Source organism: Acipenser ruthenus, chromosome 6 (genome assembly GCF_902713425.1).
Source record: "Acipenser ruthenus chromosome 6, fAciRut3.2 maternal haplotype, whole genome shotgun sequence".
Taxonomy (NCBI): domain Eukaryota; kingdom Metazoa; phylum Chordata; class Actinopteri; order Acipenseriformes; family Acipenseridae; genus Acipenser; species Acipenser ruthenus.
In genome coordinates, this window is record NC_081194.1 from 73,049,590 (window position 1) to 73,071,815 (window position 22,226).

Sequence of the window (22,226 nt, forward strand, 5' to 3'; positions counted from 1 at the left end):
CTAATAATAATAATAATAATAATAATAATAATAATAATAATAATAATAATAATAATAATAATAATCTAAGATTAACAGCCAGGGACTTATAAAAAAAATATTTAGAAGCATCAGGCATAATAGTGCATTTAAGAGCTGTACAAAGGCACTTGAACACAGGAGAGTTGTATGCACATAGCCCTCGCTGCAAACCACTTTTAAATAATATTCGTAAAACCGAACAGAAGTTGTCATTAAAGGGAAATTCTGATTTCCTGCTTTGAGTACTTACTACTTTTTTACCACCGTCTTCAGCTGGCAGCGAATGCTGGAACATAGTGCCTTTATTTTGAGAGACTGTTAGAACTAGTTTGAGAGACCTTTTCTTTCTGGTGTAATTTCATTTTCAGAATGGGATATTACCTTATATGGTCTAACCTTTCCATTGATTATAGTGCTTTATTTGACACAGTGATTGTCTGATGAAAGGACAAAAAGATTAGAACTATGCCCCTGAAAATGAATAGTATATCAGGTAGTACAGGCCTGATGCAGTGTATGTGTATATGTGGTTAGCTCGCAGGCTGCTCTAAGGCATATAGCATGAGATTCATCAAGTTCTGCTTTACTGCAAAATCAATGAAAAAACAAATTGCACTTCAAATGCAATAGAAACTAAATTCAGTCCTTCTGGAGACCTGCAAAATTAACTCCCCATATTGTTGCAGTTAATTTGAGTTGGTAATTAAATACCTTGTTTCTGTAGTCAAGTTACTTACAGGAGACAGCATTGAAAGAAAAGTCCTTGATTACTGTACCTGTATCTATTCTAAAGCAGCCTGAATACAATACAATATGTATTTCTTAAAGCCAATCATGGATAGCGATTGAAAAGCATATTTCTAAACCATACCTGGCAAGTAATAGCCACATGGAGTTAAGGACCTACCACACTTGAAATGTGGCTGAGTAAATACCAGTGACACTATATAAGATAAATAATTGGTTCTCTGAAGCAGGCTTTTATTGCTATCTTGAATTTGTTAAGATTGTCAGTTTAATGAATGTACCAGATCCCCTCTTGTCAGCATCCCCGGGGTCTTACATTTTAGTAGGTAATGGGTTGGATGATACTACCTATTGTACTACATGTATTTGACTTTAGATCCAAATAGGTGAGGTGTGTGGGCTATGACATAATAATACTAACACAAGTTTACTATTGGAAAATGGCACTGTAACTGTGCAGTTTATCAGGCTTTCCCTTGCTTATACTATGCCTTTACTATGTCAGTCATGAATAATCATGTTTTTACCACACTCCTGTGTGTTATATCATACTTGTACTTGGTTTATCATGCCATAATGAACTTCTATTATGCAGTATATTACAGAATTTATGAATAAAAAAAAAATCTTGCTCTCATAAATGTTGCACTTGGATGGACAACAAAAGTAGTCATGGTTACACCACACGCCTAATTAAAATGTACTGTCTGTATAACAGTTTGACTAAATCTTTTGAAAACTGCCCTGCCAAATCATAAAAATCAAGGATGATGTGAAAATTAATCTGTAATAGTCAAAGAAAAATAAGGTATACTTCCAATGCTGTTGCTGAAACATCAGGTTTAGTTTGTCCCGCTGATTCTCAAAAAGATAAAGCCTGTTGCTTCTAATTTTAAAATAATATTAACTCTGTGGACTGATTGAAAAACAATCTGGAGGAAAACTCTGTGCCTTTTTAAGCAAAGTAAGTGAGAGCACATGTGGTTTTCTGTACTGGGTCAGTGGCTGTGAGGGATTTTAAGCAATAATTAAGTCCAATGCAAAGAGGACTCCATGCAGTTATGCCGGTGGGAGGCAGCGTTTTTAGAATTGTTGTATGGTAAACTGTGCCCTTTTGAATAATAAGTTTATTTTTAAATCTTGCCCATATCACAAATAAGTAAGCATAGCTGTAACGTTTATATGCATACTAGAACAATCATGAGCGGTCAATTTGACCGGCATATTAAAAACAACATCAATATTATAATGAAAGGACAAATAATTGAATATAAGCCGTAGTTTTATTCAGGAACGTCCTATAAAGCATCTACACAACCGAAACATTGCAAATAAACAGACATTTGAACAGAAATGTGTTTATATACAGACATATACATACATAAAACACAACCTCAAAAAACGGTAAAAAATGAAATAAACAAATATTTGAAAATTAAATGTTTATATATACAGGTATATCATATACATAGAAAACCTGTACAACTGAAACAATGTAAGTATCAAAAAAATATTAAAATAAATGGGTTTATATTGCCTACATAACAAATTGCATATACGCAACTGAAGCTATGCGTTTATACACAGACATACTATAATCGGAATTACATGAATAAGTAAACATTTGAACAGAAGTACAGTCTTTTTAAAAAATGTTTACAGTACTTTTGCTTGTAACATACTGTACAGCGACGTTGCTGCTTGTGCTCTGAGACAGCAGTTTTTTTTGTTACGAGTACTGTATACTGCACCTGTTACAGAAGCTGCAGCTTGAGCAGACTGAGGCAGCAGTCGTTACAGTTTTGTACACTTCCTGCATTATGCAGGGGTTTTACCCATGTGATATATGCAAGGCCAGTTTCCCAATGGAGGATAAGCACGGCAGGTGCTCTTCCTGCTTCGGGCCAGAGCATGCCTGGTTGAAGACGCCCGGCCTGCGGTCTCGTGCCTCACAACCCACCCAGGGCGTGCGGTAAGATTTGTGTTACTGCACACCCTGTCGTGGGTTTCTTACACAACCTACGCCTTCTCATGTGTTATTGCTTGGTTATAGCATTCTAGTGTTCTGTTGTGTTATTGCTAGTGTAGTATACAAGAGTGCATTGTACAACGTAGTGATGGCTGTTATGCACACAGTGTGTGTGATGCCCAGGATGCCATCTGTGTCCCTGTAAAAATGCTGCATTTTGACAAATGACACCTTAAAAAAAAAAAAAAAAAAATCTTTGCCATAAGCTTTAGGGCCCTTTATGGTCCACAGCGGTGTTCCTATAACCTTGTTGCCAGTTGTGTTGAATGTTGCTTTCACAGCAGCATTGCCAGGTGCCAACTTCAGCACATTTTAAACATTGGAGCAGGATCTTGACAAGCACAGACAGATTTATTTTTCTTTTAAATAAATATGCATGATGCTTCAAACCTGATTAAGGGTGGAACAATAAAACAATAACCTGTATATATGAGCTGTGATCCTTCTCTAATTGCAAAATGCAAACTTTGGTATAAATGTGTTTCTGGAAATGGCAGGTCCCCTACCATCTGTCTGGCAGACTCTGATTATACTGTCAGTTTGCACTGTTGAAACACAGCCGAGACTGCAGTTAAAGTGCTACTGTGCTGTGTGAAAACTTTTCTAAAGTTTTTCATCATTATAAATAACCGGAAGAATAACACAATTTTGCTATACGCTAGTTCAAATGAAGTCTGTTTCAATAAAAGTTAACTGATGCATGTATTTATTTAAGCCATTAATACTGTATCAGTGCAACTGCACACCGCTTATTGACAACTTTATTACTAGTTACCAGTGCTGCAGAGCGCACTTGCATGATTTATGCACATACTTCATGCAGCTTTTATAACACACTGACTTCGCAGCTGCGTATTTCTGGCGGACTGAGGCAGAATCGTGGCTTTGAAACTGGTTACGGAGCAGCACGCAAAATTGAAATGGATTTACAGCGGGAGGTGGTACATTGTAAAAAGCAGACCACGTTGGACAATTTCTTATTTTAAAAGTGATTGTAAGAATTGATTGTAAGTACAACACATATTTTTTATGTTCGCTTTACTCCTTTGTTTTGTTTTGTTTTACACATGCGTGAAGTAAACAATTCTATGTTTGGGTATTTCGTGTTTATCATGTTCATTTTTTAACAATGTAACATTTAAAACACATGTCTTTCAGTGCCATATTTGTACAACTACAGTATATTTCGTTGCATATTAGTACACTTAAACGGGAGATTTTCGCTTATTGGCAACTTTCGGTTAATGACAACTTTTTGCTGGGAACCGAGAGGTTGCTAATAAGCGGCATCTAATGTGTGTGTATATATATATAAAATATATAAATGTGCTCCTGAATTGTTTTTCGGCAACCTTGATTGAACATATGCTGTACTCCTGTTTAAAATCGTTATTGGTTTCTCACTTGAATACCTAATAGCTGATGCACTAGCCTGGGGTAATTTTAGAAAGAGTTTTTTTTAATGGGCATCCATGTCGAATCTTGCAACTGACTGAGTATGATTCTGAAAAACATGCCTATTACAAAATGTTGAAGTATGTGAACTTTAGTGTAAAAGGGCCTGCACTATAAAAGGTAATAATTACACAGACATCCTACAGCTGCTGCTATTGATTTGTTGTGTATGCCCCCTCTCTCTTTCTCTGTAGGTGGACTGCGCCTTGTCCTTGGTACGCTTGGGGAAAGAGAGAAACATCCCTAACCTTGAGCTGCTCTGTGATGATTTGGTTACCTTAGAGACACTGGTATATGAGACAGAATGCGACCTGACCGTTACTATGAAGGATGTACAGCAGATGAAAGGCATTGATAAACTGAGGCTATTAATGAGTAGTGTATGTTGCACTCTTACTCTGGATCTATTGTGTAGTGAAATACTATTTTATTATAAGAATCAACAAGAAACTAGAGTTTTTTGCTCTTAATAAAAGTGACACTGGCACCTGGTCCTCTTTCAAGCCAATAGTGCAGATTTACGGGCACTGATTACCACTGCAGACTGTTGAGACCAACAACTAGTTTTATATATATTTCCCTATGATTATGATAATATCTCTGTCTTCCTAAATGTTATATAAAACTGTACCATGAGCTTGGGGATTCATGACCCAGCTGGTTTTCTTTGGCCAAGCAAATAGCCAAATGGTTATCATACATGGCTTTGGTTTGGAAAGTTGTTAATATACACACCTGGGGCGAAAGCTTACTGCAGTACTTGAGGCAAGCTGTCGGCCTACCTGGAAGATTGATATATCCGACTTAGGCACTGTCCACACTACATAACCGATCTTGAGAACCGTACTCAAAAATGTTTTAATTAATCCAGCTCAAAACATCAACACTAAAGTACCGTTTCATGTTTAGTCTGGCTTAATGCATACACACACTATTAAAATAGTTTGGTTACAGTTCCTAGCAGGGCAATAGACTGTGAGACTTAATATGACATTATCCCACCATGCACTGTATTTTATGAAAATATGGAACCCGTGCCAACGGAAGACATAGCACTTCTTAGCATGAACGCGTTGGCTTTGTTTCTTAAAAACATAGGGTACATTTTATCATAATGTGTGCGTTTCATTTTGAACTCAGAAGTTCTCCTTGACCAATTTTAATCGCTCCAGATATCAATGTGCCTTGATTTCGGCATCTGATCACGTTGTTTCATGATCCACCATTTTACAACAAGCCTCAGAAATTGTACTGATAGTCGTTCTCAACTCCTTCAGGCGCCTGTTCTGAGGCGCCTGAATTGTATTTGTAATGTCCACTCGCCAAAACATATCAGAAAGCATTTTGGGATATTTGAGTTTCTTTATTAAAGTATCCACACTTATGACAAACCGCACTGCCTCATGCGATCTAATTTAGAACCGGACTCGAGACTACCTCCTGAGGTGGTCTTGAGTCCGGTTCTCGAGTACGGTATTAAACGCTGCGTAGTGTGGACGCTAAACGTATTTAGCACTTTTAAGATGGTTTAAAGGCATAGTGTGAATAGGGCCATAGTTCAAATAAATTCCCATTGGGACCAGAGTGAATTGTTCAGTCACATAGCTTCTGCTGCAGAGATAATAGAGGCCACTAGCAGTATATTCCCATTGAAACCCTGCATATGTAATGCAGCTACAGAGTGGTTTTAGAATAGAATTGGAGGATGGAAATCAAATTAACCCATATGCTGAAATACAATTAGACAGTTCTATAAAAGGATACATCCAATTTATAACAAGTTTACTAGAAACAGAATAATTGGCATGCAAGCCAATCAGTCTACCATGACAAACATTTAATAATGACCTTTTAAATGTTCTAGCAATTTGTTTTATTACAGACCTATATCATCAACATCTTAACATAGTTCCAAAAGTATGGGCATGTTGGAAACTTTTTCAATGTTTAGCATTTCCGCATGAGGCTGAACATGGTACCCTGGAGTACCCAACATGTAGCAAAACTACTGTAGCAAAACTTTTAAAAATGTGTTTTAACACCAAGACGTGTGTGGATTTATGTCTGCAGTTCAAGTGACATTGCACAAGTAAGCTTCCAATGTTGTTACATGATTATTACACATCTACAGTTTGCACAAAAAAAAATCTTTGCTTACTTAAAATGTTTTGAAAGCTGTAAATAACTTGTTGAAACAAAAATCTCTGCTAATAAACATTGCAGCTTCTATTCTGTCGCTGTCTCTTACATGAACAAAACAGCTCAAAATACTGTATTACATTTAGTAGAGCTATGAATAAGATGATAACATATGTTATTACTGTAGCTTTTATTAGGCACCTTTGTAATAAAACCATAATGATGCACGTTGACAATGATAACAGCCTTAATACAAGTTATGCTGCTAAACCTGCGTATCTTTACCTAAGATTCTACTGGTTTTTGCAGTGCTTTTTTCTGTTATGTTTGTGTTTTAGCTGCGAGAATCCATCTGCGCACAAAGCTATTTTTGTTTGTACTGGTTATGTGTGAGCCGCGAGGAATATTCTCACGGTGTAAAATGAACGGGAGAGGCCTGGGTATTCTGTGGCATCTCGTATTGTGGAGTGCTAATTATTTTTTTCTCACTTAGTTTAAAAAAAAAAAAAAAAATGTAACTATGGTTCTGCTCTCCAATAAAACAATATCAACCAAATCCCCTTGCTGAATTAGTGTGACAAGGTGTTAATTGGGTATTTTGAGCCCATTGATATCAAATAACGCTAAGTAAGCTTGAAATACATTCAGAGACATTGTGAAAACCTGCTGTACCTGTCATTTCCTGACATCCTGACATTACCACCTGCCAGTCTAGATACAACAAGGTGTTGGGTGGCAGTTGATTCCCCAGAGTATTATCACAATTAGACAACCAGCTTTTTATTATTGGTTCTGTTACTGTCCTAGTGTACCCGGTACAGTACATATTGTTAACAGTTTCAGATTAACCAACTTTTCATCCTGGTCACTGTTACGACAAACTACATTAGAGCTGGGTAGTCACAAATGTAAAACTGCATGTTTTACTTCTTTAAATTCCTGTAACAGAAAATGTGAATTCATGGTATATACACAACATTGCATGAGAGTAAGGAAAGGGAAAGGGTAAATCTTATCAATCTATCACAAGAGGGGTGATATTCATCAGGTTTATCCTTTTCAAGTTATAAAATAAAAAATAAATGAGCTGACATCAAGGTTTTAAACTAAATACCTGATGTGTTTATTATGAGTTCAATAACTTAACTTTGAAGAAAAAAGCCTTCAGAATAACACTCAAGTTTTGTTGTTGTTGTCGTCTTTGAAGACTAAAGCAAAATGGGTTTGGATTTAGAATGAAAGCATTCTTGTGTTTATAAACACTGCCAGTGTATACCGACTTAGATGATAGTTATCCTTTAGTACACTCTAGTTATCGCTTCAGTTGCCTCACAGTACAGACACCAGTTTCTACCAAGTCAGTATGGTATAGGAAGAAACCTGTTCATTGGGTATATTTAACTGGAAGACCACTTTATTCTTTAGAGCAGTGTTACCTGATTTGTATTGAATAACACTGGTTTAATGTTAGAAATATAGTCAGAAGTTGCCGTCCTCATTAGGGGAACGTATGTCCATTGTGAAGTGATTCAACACTGAAACTGTTTCCACCTGACAGGACCTAATTCCTCCGTACTTTAGAACTACTCTGCAATTAACTAACGCCACTAAATCACGACCCAATTTTAACAAAATCTCTGTGTTTGATCATCTTTAGTCATGTGAAGAAATGTCTGTGAAAAATGCTTACCAGTGGATGGTCCCTTTTCTCCATCGATGTGAGAATCAGAAAACAGGATCTGCAAATATTCTTCTAAAGGAATACTTGGTTACACTAGCCAAGGAAGACCTCAAATATCCTTTGAAGATCTTTCAACCCTCCAAACCTGATGTAAGTTTTAGTATTGTATTTTTTTCATCTTTGATATCAGTGAACACATTTTCTCTGACAAAGATAGAAATAACACAAAAATAAAACAAAATAAAACTCGACACCTATATTACCACATTTTAAAATCTAATTGTCTTTCTTAAAAATCTACTTGCCCCCTCCCTGTCACACAAAACACACACACAAAAGTAGAATATAACATGTAGGATTTTGTTTGTATTTAACAGTGAACACAATCAGTCAATTAGTGATTAACAGGGGTGGATCTAGCCTTGTAGCTAAATTCTTCAAGAAACACAAAGGGTTCCCATCTTAGGTATGTCAATTTTATACATTATGACACATGCAGTTTCAATATTGCTTGCAGGGATATTTTAATAAATAATTCGATCCAGCTGATTGTCAATTTTCCAATTTCCACCGTCTTTCTTTGTACAATATATGTATTTTCTCTGACAGCTGCCAGGTGCAGTATGTAGGTGGCTGTATGTATTTGACTGAACTGAAACCAGCCTCATGATTGTAATTGAAAGGGCCTTAGTTTTAAGAAACAAACTGCTTTGTTGGAATAAAATAAAAAAGAAACTGCTTTGTTGGAATAAAATAAAAAATAAATGAGCTGACATCAAGGTTTTAAACTAAATACCTGATGTGTTTATTATGAGTTCAATAACTTAACTTTGAAGTAAAAAGCCTTCAGAATAACACTCAAGTTTTGTTGTTGTTGTCGTCTTTGAAGACTAAAGCAAAATGGGTTTGGATTTAGAATGAAAGCATTCTTGTGTTTATAAACACTGTCAATTGTGTGGAATGTCCAGTGGGTGGTGGGGTTCAGTTGAGAATGAAAGGATAAATATAGGCAAAATAAAAGATAATGTCTACTCTATACATACAATAGTCAAAGCAATACTTCATAATGTTGTAGCCCTGATAATAATACACATTTATAAAAAAAGGAAAAGTGAAATGCTATTTTATTTCTTGCTGCCACAATATCCAGAAATATTAATTTACTGTATACAATTACTGTTGCAGTAGGCATTTTACACATTTTTTTATTGCTTTATTGAAAAACATCTCTAACCTCGACAGGCCATTGAGTTTATTCATCAGTTGAACTGCAGGTGACACCTATTGTCAGCAAGAGTTTGTAATGAAATTGGTGTCATCAGGAAACACACCTATAGCACACACTGCTGCACGTGACACCAGGCAGACTGCAGCCACAGCTGCTCTCTGTCAAAATGAGCTCGGGGGAACTCTCGAGTGACAATAATGAATAGGTGCACCCACTTTCTAGTGGGGTATACTGTCCTGCTACCGACCGGAAAGAATGAAGACACTAATTCCTGGACTGCACCCAAATATGTAAACAATGCCACCAAGCCTCAGGATAGATCAGAGTTGCACGAAGCAGTTTATATTTCTGAAAGTACTGAAAGTTATTTTGTGTGATCTGGGAAGATAGAGGACACCGCAGCAAGATCCAATGCATCTTACAGGGGATTTTCTAACTTGGATGTGATACTGGCTCTTTAAAAAAAAAAAAAAAAAAAAAAAATACTAAAAATTGTAAACCACTCGTAAGGAGAATAAATGGCACCTGCATTAGGTAGAAATGTTAGAGTTATACCGTTTATAAGAAGCGCTTCATACCGTGGCAAATTAGAGAACATCCAAAGCAATTAGTATCGTGTGCTTCACATGTACATTTGATTTTATTTGTTTTATTATTTGTCTATTTTTGTGGCTTCAAAGGTCAATATGAAATATTTTCACTTGCAGTGTGGCAGAGATTTTGGAGAAGCAAGGACTGCCAAAACCCACTTTGTTTGTGCAGAACAGCCAATCCAGCTGAGAGGAGGCCTACCAACTGATGGTAAAGCTGACCAGACACTGGGCGCAGGTGAGTTACATTAGTCTATACCTGTATACAAGCACAATAGAAAGAGGTCGTCATATATCCAACAGAGTCTGGCTGCCTCACAGGGAGCTTACTGTTGTTTATAAGCAAGGACATATATTAGTTTACTTAAGTTTAAAATAAAAAAAATAAATAAAAAAAAGGAAAATGTCATACCTAAACTAATGAGATATAAATGAAAAAAAAGTCTGGTTTGTCACACTTTTGCCAGATTGACCGATGTTGCACAGTAAGTCATTTTAGACGGCAAGGGAATAACAAGAGCAGAAAGATGCCCTAATAAAATACTTGCATTTTTCTGGTCTATATTGATTTGTTGACAGAAATCCACCTGTAGGTGAGAACCATTGGAAAGGATTGCTAGAGGATTTGCAAGACATGCAGCAGCATGTATACAAGTGCTTGGACCAAAACGCTTGCTAATCAGGTACTGACTGTTATAAATTAGCTATGGCATATAGTCAAGTAGGACGGCACGGTGGTTAGCGCTGCTCCCTCACAGCTCCATGGTCCTGGGTTCGATTCTGGCCTCGGGTCTCTCTGTGTGGCGTTTGTATGTTCTCCCCATGTTCGCATGGGTTTACTCCGGTTTCCTCCCACAGTCCAAAGACATGCTGGCTAGGTGGATTTGCACCTCTAAATTACCCGTCCAGGGTTTAGTCCCACCTTGCGCCCTATGTCTGCCGGGTTAGCCTCCGGCTCACCGCAATCCTCTGTAGCAGGGCTTCTCAACCCCAGTCCTGGGGACTTAATTCACTTAATTGAACTGATTATTTGCTTAATCAGACATTTAATTGTTTTCAGTTCTTAAACAGTTGCAGATTTCAAGTTAGCTATACTATTTTATAAGTAACTTGAACTCTGCAACTGTTTAAGATCTTAAAACAATAAAAAAAAGGTCTAATTAAGCAAATTATCAGTTCAATTAAGGATATAATTAAGTGATTGAGAGCCCGGTTGGAATGAAAACCAGCAGACACAGGGGGTCCCCAGGACTGAGTTTAAAGCCCTGCTCTATAGGATTAAGTGGTTACAGATAATGGATGGATATAGTCAAGTAAACCCTTAAGTCTTTCTGAACATAAGGCATAGAAAAAATCTTCCTTTTTGCATTTTTTATTTCTTATTCTGTCATATTTTAAAAACAGTGGATAGCATCAAGCTCTTTCAACCATATGTAATATAGATAGATAGACAGATAGATAGATAGATAAATAGATAGATAGATAGATAGATAGATAGATAGAAATACTATAGAAACATAGATAGACATGGACAGTTTACTGGTCAAAATGTTTGAACGCTTAACAATTCTAGGTAGAGACTTTCGTTTGCTTCCAAGGTTCAGTAATCCGACAACATCTGTTGCTTTAGTTAGGCAGGTAAAAGACATAACACAGCAGAAATGGAGGTCACTGGCTGCAACTCTGATTTGCAGTGTTGCAGCAACATTCAAATTGGATGTTTCAAACTACCTGGAAAAACAGGAGTAATGTCAATTAAGAAATACATTAAAAATAAATGAAACTGTGTTTGGTGTATATTTATATATTATAATTCAGTAGCAAATGCCATGGAATGTTAAGTTGCTGAGTACATTGACGCTGCTGAGAGACAACCCTTAGCTATGGCCAAATGTCTTGCATCACCCTATAGAATTAACTCATTTTGCTTTATAAAGTCAAATGAAACCTGCTGAATAATGTTACGTTAACATATTGAATTACATACCGCTTTGTATTTTCAATTACAATCAGTTTTTTTTTTCTTTTTTGTTTTTTTAATTATGCCTCAATCCTAAAATTCTAGGTGATGCAAAACTTTTGGCCATAGCTGTAGAACGCTTGGATGTGAGCTTGATCACATTTTTATAGCAAACAGATACAGAGGAGCGTTGCTTTGTAGAGAATCCAAGCCAGTACTTTAACTTAAACGTGTTGACTTGTAGAATGTGACATCAGGGCACCAAATTGCTTGAAAGCATCTCTGGCTTTTTGTTACAGAACTTTACATATATAGTACATGTACACCAAACAATTTTATTTTAAAACTTAGTCAAAGGTAAACAGCATTCAAGTAGTATGTTTGTTTATTTGTTTTTTAAATTCCATGTTCTTTATCCCTTTGAGGTTCGGTTGACATGCTGACTTCTACAGTGCTGTTCTTAAGAGAAAGCAACAAGTCACCTGCCTGGTGATATCTGTTCTATCTCACAATCCCATACAGATTGTGAGACCTCCTCTCGTGATCGAATTGCATTGCAAGAAAACAGGAAATCTATTGAAGCCTTATTGTTAACTGTATGATAAAAGCCTACTCAATTCTTATCAGCAAATAGGTTTTTCCAATAACTTGAAGGCCTGAATAAAATAGGTATATGCAGATAAGTCTTTATTTATTCATTTATTTATTTATAAAAGCTGATAAAAATGCCATCGTAAGCAAACACACTTACCCCAAAAAGAAAGCTCAGGCTTTAAAAACAGATGATTATATTGTATTTGCACATCATCGGATACAAATTATAATACATGCTTAAGTTTCCTAGTATGTTATAGCATATATGTCAGAATTATACCTTTTACAAATATTTTTATACACACATTCCGACTGGAGCATTCTTTTGTACTAAGCATATATACTGGCTTGGGAAAGACTTTTTGAGATTTGTGGTCTATTGTCACATTTATAGTAGATCTGTCATTATCATAACCATGCTTTAAACTATTTAAACTGTGATGGTTATTTTATTTCGAGCAGTCTAATGACATTCAGTACAAAAAAAAGAAACCCCCTGCAGTGGGCATTGTCTGATAGATAACTGACCTTGTCTTTCGTTATGTACCCTCGCCTTCTACTCAGGACTCTTAACTGTCACCGCAGTCAATTTCCTTGTAGCCTTCTGTGGTGGATATTAATGCATAACAAAATTCCCTGCACCACCAAGTCAAAAAAGAAAAGAGCACAGCTGGTAATGTTCTAGTTAGAACAGATATACACCATGTGTTGATGTGGTAAAATTGCTTTCTAATCACCCTGTGTGTGTGTATATATATATATATCCAGGGCGACTTACAATTGTTACAAGATATCACATTATTTCACATTATACAGATATCACCTTATTTTACATACAATTACCCATTTATACAGTTGGGTTTTTACTGGAGCAATCTAGGTAAAGTACCTTGCTCAAGGGTACAACAGCAGTGTCCCCCACTGGGGATTGAACCCACAACCATCCGGTCAAGAGTCCAGAGCCCTAACCACTACTCCACACTGCTGCTGGTATATTGTAGCGATCTCGGTTCCCGCAGGCAGGCATATCACACAGGGCGAGGCAATCCACACAGGCGGAGGGCAGGCACGAACCCGGGACCTCACGTACTAAAGCATAGCGCCAATACCGCTGAACAAAAGAGCTGGCTCCCTTGCAAGGAGCGTATATCGGGCTTATGTCTTTGTGTGTGATTACGTCACCTACCAGCCCTACTGCTGCCTTCACCAGTGCACGATACACTATATGTATATATATATATATATATATATATGTATATATATATATATATATATATATATATATATATATATATATATATACAGACGTGCTCAAATTTGTTGGTACCCCTCCACAAAAAACGAAGAATGCACAATTTACTCTGAAATAACTTGAAACTGACAAAAGTAATTGGCATCCACCATTGTTTATTCCATATTTAATAGAAATCAGACTTTGCTTTTGATTTTTTATTCAACATAATATTGTAAATAATAAAACAAATGAAAATGGCATGGACAAAAATGATGGGACCACTAACCTAATATTTTGTTGCACAACCTTTAGAGGCAATCACTGCAATCAAACGTTTTCTGTAGCTCTCAATGAGACTTTTGCACCTGTTAACAGGTAGTTTGCCCGACTCTTCCTGAGCAAACTGCTCCAGCTGTCTCAGGTTTGATGGGTGCCTTCTCCAGACTGCAAGTTTCAGCTCTTTCCATAGATGTTCGATAGGATTCAGATCAGGACTCATAGAAGGCCACTTCAGAATAGTCCAATGTTTTGTTCTTATCCATTCTTGGGTGCTTTTAGCTGTGTGTTTTGGGTCATTATCCTGTTGGAGGACCCATGACCTGCGACTGAGACAGAGCTTTCTGACACTGGGCAGTACTTTTTGCTCCAGAATGCCTTGATAGTCTTGAGATTTCATTGTGCCCTGCACAGATTCAAGGCACCCTGTGCCAGGCGCAGCAAAGCAGCCCCAAAACATAACCGAGCCTCCTCCATGTTTCACTGTAGGTATGGTGTTCTTTTCTTTGAAAGCTTCATTTTTTCGTCTGTGAACATAGAGCTTATGTGACTTGCCAAAAAGCTCCAGTTTTGACTCATCTGTCCAAAGGACATTCTCCCAGAAGGATTGTGGCTTGTCAATATGCATTTTAGCAAATTCCAGTCTGGCTTTTTTATGTTTTTCTTTCAAAAGTGGAGTCCTCCTGGGTCTTCTTCCATGGAGCCCACTTTCACTCAAAAAGCAACGGATGGTGCGATCAGAAACTGACGTACCTTCACCTTGGAGTTCAGCTTGTATCTCTTTGGCAGTTATCCTTGGTTGTTTTTCTACCATTCGCACTATCCTTCTGTTCAATCTGGTGTCGATTTTCCTCTTGCGGCCGCGCCCAGGGGAGGTTGGCTACAGTTCCATGGACCTTAAACTTCTTCATAATATTTGCAACTGTTGTCACAGGAACATCAAGCTGCTTGGAGATGGTCTTGTAGCCTTTACCTTTACCATGCTTGTCTATTATTTTCTTTCTGATCTCCTCAGACAACTCTCTCCTTTGCTTTCTCTGGTCCATGTTCAGTGTGGTGCACACAATGATACCAAACAGCACAGTGACTACTTTTCTCCATTTAAATAGGCTGAATGACCGATTACAAGATTGGAGACATTTGTGATACTAATTAAAGAAACTTATTAGTTTGAAATATCACTATAATCCAATTATTTATTATCTTTTCTAAGGGGTACCAACAAATGTGTCCAGGCCATTTTAGAATATCTTTGTAGAATAAGCAGTAATTCATCTCTTTTCACAGCTTCTTTGCTTTATTCTATGACATACCAAAGGCATGCAAGTATACATGATAAAATAGCTTTTAATGTCATCACTTTTCAGGAGGAGTGAAGCATTATTTCAATGAGCTGTAAGGGTACCAACAAATTTGAGCACGTCTGTATATATATATATATATATATATATATATATATATATATATATATATATTACTGTTTTAAGTATGTGATACATATTTAAATACTATATAGTACACATACATTTACTTCAGATCTGTAGACTTGTGTAACCTTTTTCAGTACTGGAAACATCGAATAATAATAATAAACATCTCTGTTTAGATACAGTTATTAATGTTAAATGTTAAATGCGGTTCATGCTGCGGGATCCTTTGCAACATATATTGGCCATATTCCGCTGTTGTTGTTGTTAAGATGGCTGTTATGTTCAGTATTAAAACTAATGCAGTAGTACAGCACCGTTATTACGTTATGGACTGTCGCAATAGCTACTGTAAATTGAGCCAGCTGGGTTTTGACTGCAGTCGCATAAGAGTTAGTGGGATGTGTGTCTGTTTGGTTGTAACAATAAAGTGCTGTTCCTGATCACTAAGTCTTGTGAATACATAACAATGGCATCCACAAAGAATTGGGTGGAATTTCTTTACCAAGCAGGAGAAAACGGAATTTGCAAACTGCCAAGGAATTATTTCATTCAAAGGAGGAAGCACACATAATTAAAGTGCTCCACATCATTATTTTATTTTTATTTTATTTATTTGCTGTTTGGTTAGAAAATATATCTGTGCAACAACTGTAGATAAAGCATTCTGTATTGGAAGCCACACGGTAATTATTATTCATGGATCACAGAGTTATCACTGACATAAACCCAACAGGATGTTATGTTGTTTTCTTTCCGATTTAGTTCCTGAGAAGAATAGTCGCCGCAGTTATTATTATTGAGGTGTACTTACCGCTTGCTTTGTGTTATTGTTTTCTGTAAAACGTTGATATCATGTCAGTTAAGAAAAGGCTTAATGCAAAAGCTTGTTTTAACATTGTCTTTATTATGCCGGCCAGAGATCCTCTCTTACAACTGTATTGTCATATTTTCTATATTTTCTTTTAATTATCAAATTAATAAATCGAAACCCAGGTAGTAAAAAGAGACCCGGGTAGCGTCGGGTAATTTAAAACCCGATGGGTACCCCGGTTTTCGGGTTTTGACTGTGTTGCAATAGGCTATTAGTGAGATTTCTTCCATACTTATTAATTACATTTTTCATTCTTTTTGAAAATGTATGAAAGTGTATTTCATCTTTCATTTTATTCCAGTGCAGTTCTAAGTCTCTCAGAGTGAAGAATTTCACTGCTTGAAACAGGGAAACTATCTATACAAGTTAAGCATCTGATTGCGAGATAAGTGTCTGATAGCTTGACCGGCATTTCAAAACTGGCTGATAGCTTTCAAAACTGTCTAAGAGCTTGACCGCAGTATTAAAAACAAGGGGCAAATTTGTATCTAGCTAAAAGGGCTTTCAACAAAATTAGCTGTAAAGTAAAACAGTATAAAAAAGACTATGACTGAAAGAGGTGGCACACAACAATGCAACACTGACACATATGCCCATCTTATATTGTGTACATTATTACATACGGCAACTATAACACTTAAAACATGAGGCTGATTATTATTTTGTAATTATTATTTTAGATTGAGCCCCCAGGCTAACAGTGAAACATCACAGCTCACAGAATACATTGTTGAAATGCACTTGTGTTTGAACAGTAGCTATTGATGAGTAGATGGATCATCTTTATCTCTCTTGTCTTGCTATTTCAGCTTTTTTAAATTCCTAGATTTTTTATTTTTTATTTTCTTGTTAGGAACATCTGCTGCTTTATTTGTCCATATACTCCCATCGTGAATAACATAACTGATACATCGCCCCTGAGTACAGAGGTAGAGATTAGATGAAAGTTATACAGAAATCCAGAATAATTAAAGCATTATGCATGCATATCACAAACTAAGGTTCCCCAAAGGAGTCTAACCTTGAAATAGTGCCTTGTACCATAGTGCCAGTGTGGTTTCCAGATTATGGTAGAGGCTGTTAAATTGTATGTGTAATTTGGATTTAGATGCATGTATAGCATACTGGAACAAAAAAAAAAAAAAAAAACTACAAAAATATACTTCATGGGTAATTCTCCCATAGTTTGGCGTCAGTGCACTTTACTTACATTAGAATCTAGACCTTGCTTACCTTTCATAAAGATGCAGGCACACAAGCTTCTTCCCTCCTTGAACACTTCCCTCTACAAATGCACATCTTAAACGCAAAGTAAGAATATATTTACATAATACAGAGTTTTATTATTTTATTGGTATTCCATAAGCACAGGAAAGGGTCTCACATAACCTCTGATGCAACGTTTATTTGCAAGCCTCTCTGGTTAAAATCCCACATCATTACTTTGGCTCTACATGTCTGGCGCCAAGATATTATATCAGAAAAAATGCGCTTTATAGCCTGGACGTCGCCGGTTCGAGTCCAGGCTATTCCACAGCCGACCGTGGACGGGAGCTCCCAGGGGGCGGCGCTCAATTGGCCGAGCGTCGTCCGGGGGGAGGGAGGGTTAGGTCGGCCAGGGTGTTCTCGGCTCACCGCGCACCAGAGACCCCTGTAGTCAGGCCAGGCGCCTGCGGGCTTGCCTGTAAGCTGCCCAGAGCTGCGTTGTCCTCCGACGGCTGCACGGTGAGTCTGCAGAGTGTAAAGAAGCGGGCGGCTGATGGCACACGCTTCAGAGGACACCGTGTGTTCATCTTCGCCCCTCCCGAGTCAGTGCAGGGGTGGTAGCGGTGAGCTGAGCCTAAAAATAATTGGGCATTTCAAATTGGGGAGAAAATAATAAAAACTAATTGGCAACGACTAAATTTAAAAAAAAAGAAGAAAAAAAATACTTCTATGAATCTGACCTGATAATCATGAGGCATTGCTTCTAATCATTTTAATTCTAAAAATGAATCTATGAAACTAAAGCAATGTATCCGTGTAAAGGAGAATATTACACAGTGAGAAACTTCAACACCCATAAACAATAAGTGATAGTACTCGTTGATGAAGGCTCTATCGTGAGGGAGTTGACTGTGACTGGAGTTATCGTTCAGCGCCGAAGGCTATATAATACCTTACAGGTTATATTGTGCTAGAGAGAAGCAGAGCTTGGATAGCTCAGCTGTCATGGCTATCATCAATGCTGGATTGTTCCTGCTCTAAACTTGACATGGTTCTTTTCACCTTTTCACGTATTTACAGAAAGCTTGCTGTGTTCAAGCCGCCTGGAGAATATTCGCTTAGCTGGGCAGATGTTGCACTGCAGCGCTGTGGCGGTCGACCCAACCGTTACAATGGCCTTCCGAGGCACAGTGCAGCCCAAGGTCAGCTGCGAAAGGAGCACTGAATTAGTCTTGGCAGCAGCTAGGGAGTACTTCAGCTCATCAGCAAACCTTATGGATAACTGTATGGAATTGGCCAGGTAATTATTTTCATGTAAAAAAAGAAAGAGAATAAAAAACTGAACATTCCCCCCTGAATGATTTCAAATCTTTTTTTTATATAGTAAAGAAATCTATAGTACTTTGCTGGAAGGAATTAAGTCAAAGCCTTTGTTCTGTTTTGCACCAGCAGTTATAGCTTGCAATAACAACCAACAAGACAATCGATTGGCTTGGTTTGCATTCTAGCCAGCCCTTTTTTTAAAACTATTGAAATTGCAGGCAATAAAAGATAGTGGCTGACAGATTTTTTTTTTTTTCTCTAGAAAAAAGGTACTACCTTCCTTAAAACAGATGGCAGAACAGGGTTGAATTGAAATGAGGTTACTCTCAAGGTTAAATTCTGAAATGAAAAAAATCCTCTGCTCCTCTATGGCTCCTGGAACCCAGTCTGTTTAGAGAATCTTCTTATGTATCGTACTGAGTGGTTCATTTGTTCATTCTAGTTTTTGACTGAGACTGCTACCCTAAATACTTAGTCCTACGCAAGTGAACTATTCAAATGCATTGCTTTTTGACTGCATTTAAATGATAATGTATCATCCTGCTCTTGCAATGTAAACAATTCTCACAACATTGGAAGATGGGGTGGGGCCAGCACGAATGACCTTGGTGTATTCTACCCACCATAGAGTAAAAATAAAATGAAGTTGTAAGGTCATTTTGACGTTACCTCTAGGAATTGTTGCTAAGGGGTTGAAAACAACCAGAAATCGGCACGGGAAAAGCATGGATGCTATGCCTGTTCATGCACATGATTAACACATTACAGTAGTTTTAATACAAATGCCATACTCCAGGCATAATCCTTTCTTTAAAAGATGACACAGCATTGTATGTTTGCTACTGCTATGAGGGGAAAAAAACAAAAAACTGTTTTCCTTTTCTACTAAATATCCACTGTACCTTGTGCTAACTGCTTGTATCATGTTCATTCGCCAAAACTGTGCCCTTTTAAAGTACAGGTTAAATAATTTCTCCCCATCAGGCTACTTACTTGGTTTATTAGGGTTAAATTAAAGTAAGGTGGTGCATTTAGAGACAACAAATCACCAATATTCATAGGCTTGTACTCATTTAAACAGGTCCACTTAATTAAGGACTCGTCGAACTCTGGTTTTAACTGGTGTCCCTACTAAACAGCCCTGTAAGACACATTGTTGTCTTTTGTAACATATAATACTGTGATGCACTCTGTTTCCAGTGCCAAAGAAACCATTTAGAATCAACCGATCAGTGCAGATCCAAACAAATAGATATGTACAATAAACATACTATGAAAGTATGTGCTATTATGTTTTCTTAATATTGATATGCTGATTTCTGTTCTGTCTAATTTGTATTAACTGGTACTCATTTACAGGTGCTGTTTACAGCTTATCACAGACATCGAAGAAGAACTTGACCTGATCAGTGGTCTGACACAGCTTGAGGAGTTCTGAGTAAAAATCCTCCCTTTTACAAGGTATGAAGAAAGTGCAAAATTACCATTCCGAAATATATTCAGGGATAATGGCATTGCTACAGGCATTACAGGATAATAATGTAACTCCAAGTCAGTAAGTAAATTGTTTACAATGGGGGGGGGGGGGGGGGGGGGTTTACAGAGGAACATGCCACAGCAATTTATTAAAAGTAAGTAATTGACCATTGTACCACCGTTGTAGTATAGCACAATTGAAATCATAAGCTTGATGGAATGATGGACAGCCAATTAGGATGTTGCATTACCAGTCTTTAACATACTGGTAAAGACCACTTCTGAAACAAAAAGCCATATCGCATTGATTAGGATTGAATGCTTTAGTCCAACAAAAGAGTAGTAGAAACTCACTTTTGGCTAAAGTCTGTCAGACTATATCATGAAAACTGCTCTTTAACTTGTGACAAAGTGTTACTAATAGCACAAAGACCTGCTTTTTATCTTAATTGTATATTATAAGAAGCTATTGTCAGAGTTTGATTAAAGCATTCAAAGCACAGGCATTTTTTATGATGTATTGTAGATGATTCATATTGGAGTGATAACCTATTTCTTGCTTTGTGCTGTCACCTGTAATGTGTTATTTATATCTTTGCCGTGGGAATTCTCTGTTACTGACTTACCTATTCGATTTCTGGTCTAGTGAGTAAGATGAACCCTAATGATTTGTTTTTTTCCTACCCTTCCACCTTTTCCTCCCTCAGTGAGCAGAATAAAATTACATATTCAGCACAGTTCTTATGGATGACCCATATTGCCCTGGCAGTGTTGGACTACAGCCTGTCTGGTATAGAATTTGAAGGCTACTGGCCATTGGATCATAAGGGTCAGCTGTGAATGCACAGCATTTCAAAAATAAACGTTAATGAAACACTGTCAGCTGTGTAGTTGAGTTGACATCAGATCAGAAGAACAGTTGAGCTTGTTTCTTGGAAGCCTTTAAATTTGTGTTCTGTCGGTAACATCTGCTGTTTATCTTCCCTATTGGTCCAAGTTGGTCCACAGTGGTGATAGAGGGCTCCTGGGGCTCCAGTACTGAAGAGAACAGCACAGATCCAGTAATTCATTAAGCCATGATGCCAGTCTGACTATTCATATGCACTGTTTAAGAAATAGTTTGAGACTTAGACTGAAAATAAAATAACACAGCTAAGCTCTTAATTACTTTTTTAAAATGTTTTATTGCCTTCTGGTACACAGGTGTTTTTTTTTTTCAAATGTTAAATTAACGTCAATTCTCTCAAACCCTGCACAACACTAATCGTGGAATTGCTGTGGTGTGTTACAATGAAAATATATGATTCCTGAGTCAACAAAGCCAGAGACTATTTAATTAAACAAAGGAGTTTCATTATTACTGAGGCACATGCCACAGCATTTCCGCTATCAGTAATGTATTTATTTACATGGGTTTGTCTGAAGTAATATGACTTTGCAAATAACTTAATATAAGCTTTACAGGGTGGCTGCAAACTAATTTTACCACTTGGTGCAGTTGTGGAAATCTCAGCAATACTGTAAACACTGCAGATGTCTCTATTTCTGTAGCTGAAGGAAAGTGGGTGCAATAACACACCCAACCAACCCATACTTTGAAACATGGGGCCATATTTATCAAGATGTTCACCCCAATATGCAGTACGCACCAGTTTCTGTGGATTAAAAAAAATAATAATAAATGATGCATGTATAAAGCATTATCCCATAAATCAGTTCAGTTTACAACATTATCTTGACCCAAGATAAAGATAGCAGCCATATCAGGGTCATGTGATGTTTTGGATTCTGAAAGATACATGAAAGACTGAATGATTCAAGATGTTGGCTTCACATTCCATACACAACTGTATTCTGTGAGTCTCTGTCAAGTTTGTTTATGGGTGTCGTACAAGAAAAAAAGGGCATATTGAGAGGGCAAAGTGTATTCTGGCCCCTCACTAGGAAACATTGGGGTACCAAGGCC

General features: G+C 37.2%; 1 pseudogene; it reads left to right on the forward strand.

The window, feature by feature from the left end:
• The window catches only part of LOC131737408 (NBAS subunit of NRZ tethering complex-like), a 183,277-nt pseudogene that overhangs the window by 42,165 nt on the left and 118,886 nt on the right, over nucleotides 1-22,226 (forward strand).